This window comes from Cynocephalus volans, chromosome 4 (assembly GCF_027409185.1).
Source record: "Cynocephalus volans isolate mCynVol1 chromosome 4, mCynVol1.pri, whole genome shotgun sequence".
Classification (NCBI taxonomy): domain Eukaryota; kingdom Metazoa; phylum Chordata; class Mammalia; order Dermoptera; family Cynocephalidae; genus Cynocephalus; species Cynocephalus volans.
Genome location: NC_084463.1, coordinates 108,337,010 through 108,342,010, shown reverse-complemented (window position 1 = coordinate 108,342,010; position 5,001 = coordinate 108,337,010). Strand labels below are relative to the sequence as shown.

At 38.5% G+C, this 5,001-nt stretch overlaps 1 pseudogene; it reads left to right on the top strand.

The window, feature by feature from the left end:
* Window positions 1-3,266: 3,266 nt before the first annotated feature.
* On the top strand, window positions 3,267-4,179 carry LOC134375267 (olfactory receptor 5P3-like; annotated as a pseudogene).
* The last annotated feature ends 822 nt before the right edge of the window (window positions 4,180-5,001 follow it).

Genomic DNA, 5,001 nt, shown 5'->3' with positions numbered 1-5,001 from the left:
AGGTTCAATATGTATCCTCAAATATTTTCTCATATTTATGACTAAAGATGCCTACATTTTATTTTTATCTTTATGATTTTGTCTGCTCTTAATAACAACCGATTTCTCATTTTGGGAATTTTCTCTCTTATCTATCTCATGTTCAGTTTACACATTTTGGATAATGTCTGCTCATCTTCATTCTGCCCCATCCTAGCGAGATGTTCTCTGTCTCTAGCCTTTTTTTTTTTTTTTTTTTTTTTTTTTTGCATCCCTATATGGCATAAATGGCTTAGGTAGAGGTGATGAGTCTCAAGAGACTCTACATAATATCCAAGATGTGTTCTCCATAAAGATCAACCAAGTCTACTACTGGCAATTTTGGATCTATGTGAAGTCACCACTGTAGTAATATCAGAAATGACTGCTGCTTAGATGTGATTTTTTTTGTAATCTAGGATCTTTGACCCTTGATTTTACTGCTAGTTCTCTTTATTGGTTTTTAATTCTCCAATAGAGATAACTTTTTCCTTGGTGGGATGCTGGGACTGCCTCAAAACTGTTCAGTAAATCCAGGTTAGCAGAGTTGCTTGCTCATTACCCCTGCTCCACAATATTTGCAATTTGGGGATTAGTTTTCATTCTCCCTTCTGCTCATTAAGCTATTAATTTCACCATAATAATAGATGTTTATTCATATTTTTTGTATTATCTTCTCTACTTGCTTAGAATATCATCTCCACTCAACTGGAGCTATGAAAGGATATTTTCAAGTATCTTTATCTTCTCTTGAATCAAGAGGTCCCACTTTCATCTCTTTTTAATTCTTGAAACCTTTTCACTGTGTCCTTTGGTGCTCAGAGTGATCAACAGAATCTCTTATATCTTCAACATCTCTTTGGAACATTCCATTCTCTTCACTATCATTTTCAACAGATACTTGGACCTCCCCTGAGGACAATATTTTCTTTGTAGCCTTCTCAAGTGATGAATGATTTTTCTCTTACCACTCTTACCACTGGGCCTCGTGGTAGGCTTTTCTCTCGTTGCTGCTTATACACATTCTCTCCCCCTCCTACATACAAACACTCCTAGTTGTGTTTAGCATCATCGGATTGTACTAACCAATCCCGCTTCTCTGTTCTCCTCGTTTTGCAATCATCTACTGAATAGCATCATGTCACCTTATGCTTGGAAGGCTTTTGGCTCAGGCTCACTGTCTTTCCTTTATACATTATTCCTGTCACAATTCCTGATAGTTTTAGGGTCTTCACATACATATAAAAGATCCTTCCAATGTCCTGGCCTCTTAATTTCTTCACCTCCCCTCCAAAGATATTGTTTTCTTCTTTACCAAAGCTGATCACTCCCATAGTTAGAATTCAGACATTATCATTTGTCAATAACTGTAGTTTCCTAATCACATTTTTAAGCATCTCAAACTCAAACTACCACCATCTCCTTATCTTTCCAGCGCATTCTCTCTAGTGAAATAACTAGAGCAAATCTTCAATCTCGTTTGGGGTCTAGAACCTTTTTGTTGATTTTAACCATTTCATATACTCATTTCATCTTTGCCTAGCTTTAGTGTAATGGTTGTTTTGCTCTCCACCTCACATGTACCCTCAAATGCAATATCAATCCCTTCTGTTGCTCTGCAAAAAAACACACTAGTTAAATCCAGTTCCTTACATATCAGGCACCCATAACTGTCCATCTGAAATGGGGCACACCAATTCTCTAGGTACTGGGCACCGAAGGAGACTCTTTATCACCTGCTTCACAGAATTGACATTATCATACACTCACATCATTATATGAATTACGGGATTGCAAACTGACCCTTTCAAGAGTAAAGTTATTATTTGTGTATTAATGCAATTAAATTCCTTTTTGAACACATAATGAATCAGGTATACTTCTTGATAGTCTACATTTTTTTCTTTAGAAATAATAGAAAAGATTTGTGTAATATAAAGATGGTAATGAATTAGAGGGAGCCCAGGAATATGGTTTTTCATCTCAGCTCATTTCCAGAAAGCCATTTAACCTAAAATTAGTTACCTAACATCTTTAGATCTCAGTTTATAACTTTGTAAAATGAGGGATATGGGTGGATTATTTCCAGGGCTTTTTGAAGCTGGGCATCCTGTTCACTATAAGAAAGTGCTCGTGCTTTTCTTGCTGTTTCATAATTCTTCTTAAGTACATAGGTATGGGAGAGAGTTTTCCAGAAGCTGATTTTTATCAGACAGGTACTGTTCAGATGGGGCTGGATACTGTGGGATATAGGAGGCTGGAACCTTCTGTTAGCAACCCATCCCCAGCTTATGCAGTGTCAGGCATCTGTGGAGCTTTCCAGGAGTAACCTGATCAATGTGTTTTTCTCTTGGTTGAACTCACTATCAAATATTGGATAGCTTAATCCTGAGATGATCCCATTTTCTCTTTTGAACTGCGGTCTCTATGTTTACTTGTTCATGATTTGAACAAGTTACCCTACCTCCTGCCTCTGTCCAAACTTTCTTGATGCAGTCTCTCTGTTTACTTATTCATGATTTGAACAAGTTACCCTACCTCCTGCCTCTGTCCAAACTTTCTTGATATTGTTTGTAATTTCTCCCAATTGTGAGATCTTTTGGTGGGGACCACATCCTGCTGCTGAGCTACTTACCTCTTCCTGGTCTTTTGGGTTAGCATGCAGCTCATCTGTTTGACCTCTGCTTTGAACTCAGGATTCATAATGACTACTCATTTTCTTCCATACAAGAGTGATAACTCAGACATACTTTTGAACTGCTGCTCTATTCCATAGGACTTGGCCCATTCTGACATTTCTGCCATCCTTTGATCATGTCTTTGATCTAAGAAGTTTCAGTCACTGTTTTTCTAATATACTCTAGGGGCCATCTGTGGGATGTGCTCATGTGAGAGACTGTTCCTAACGGATCATCTAAACTATCCACATGATATGAGTTCAGTGTGTTAAGTTAAAAATAAAAGTTTTTCTGTGTATTCTTGAAATTCCTAGTTAAATCCAATTCCTTTCCCATCAGGTAAGAAAATCCTGATAAATCCAATTCGTTACCTATTAGGCACCAGTATGCAACAAGTCTAACATGGGGTATTGTGTGTTACAGCATTGCCCCCCAAATTTACGTAAGTGTCGCATTCTTATAATTTTTATTATGTAGCTACTGTAAAAATAGGTATGCAAATTACAGTATTTTCTTCCATTTTAACATCCATTTGATTTTTTCTTTCAGGGGGCAGCATTCCCAATATAGATGGAAATTGTAAACTACACAACTGTGACAGAGTTCATTATTTTGGGGTTAACAGAGGATACTGCAGTTTGTGCCATTTTGTTTATTGTGTTTCTAGGAATCTATGCGGTTACGTTAATGGGCAACATCAGCATAATTACATTAATCAGAAGCAGCCCTTAGCTTCATACCCCAATGTACCTTTTCCTCAGCCATTTGGCCTTTGTAGATGTTAGGTACTCCTCGTCAGTCACACCTGTCATGAATCTCTTTCCCTGTTGCTGAATGTATGGACCAACTCTACTCTCGGGTCATGTTTGGGACAGCTGAGTGCTTCCTGCTGGTTGCCATGGCTTATGATTGCTATGTGGCCATCTGTTCACCCCTGCTCTACTCCACCCACATGTCCCCCCAAATCTGCATCCTTGTAGTGAGGATGTCCTATGTAGGTGGGTGTATGAATGCCTGGGCATTCGTTGGCTGCTTATTAAGTCTGTCCTTCTGTGGGACAAAGAAAGTCAATCACTTTTTTTGTGACTATTCACCACTTTTGAGGCTTTCTTGTTCTCATGATTTCTCTTCTGAAATAATTCCATCCATCTCTTCTGGTTCCACCATCATTGCCACAGTGTTTGCCATAGCCGTCTCCTACATGTACATTCTCATCACCATCCTGAAGATGCGCTCCACTGAGGGGCGTCACAAGGCCTTCTCCACCTGCACCTCCCACCTCACTGCAGTCACTCTGTTCTACAGGACCATCACATTCATTTATGTGATGCCCAAGTCCAGCTACTCAACAGACCAGAACAAGGTGGTGTCTGTGTTCTACATGGTGGTGATTCCCATGTTGAACCCCGTCATCTACAGTCTCAGGAACAAGGCGGTTAAGGGGACTCTGAAGAGATGGCCTGGTAAAAAAATATTTTCTTAGTAATGTGTATTATCTTTGTAGGACTCACGTAATAATATTTTATAGATATAATAATAATGGGAAACTGAGTGCCTGAAGAAGAAATATATCAGTCCATATATCATTACACAGTTAGGAGCATTTTAATTAGTATATGCAGGTAGTGGATTTTTAGATTTCAAATAGTAAATCATAGTTCCTTATTTGTTAGTTACCTTTAATAACATTAAATAAATTTACAATTAAGAAAAACAAATTGGCCACATGAAAAAAATACTTAATCTGCTAAAAATTCTTCTTAAGGCATATTCATATTTATTTTTAAAAGTACTCTTTGCTGTAAGTTGAGGTTAAACCACTTCTAGACTATTTAGACTGTTTCCACTTTCAATAGCAGCTCATCCTGAGATACACCTGATGACAATAGTTATGACTAAGTACATTCTGTGAGGGAATGACAAAGTAGAAACAGAGAGTAAATTTGCTAGAGATATTCTTTTTCCAGAAAGGTTATCTGGTGAGGACGAGCTTTATGGACCCACATTATGGTCTGTTCTTCTGCTCTCTGTCTCCAGCCTGGTTATAGGGGTCCCAGAGAAAAACAGGATGAGATGCCCCTGAGTAACCTGTGATTTCCTCTCTCAGGTCAAATTAGGTGACTTCCTCTGTGGGAATGAGCAGAGTTCCTGAAATCCACAGGACTGAGTGAACAAAACCAGGCAGTAATTTCTTCAAAGAGAATCCAGCTTGTAGCCTGACACTGTGACTGTGAAGAACAAACTTTTGAGTGACTTGTTCATAGTCAGACCTACCCCCTACTCAGGAAGCTTGAGTGGACTGAAT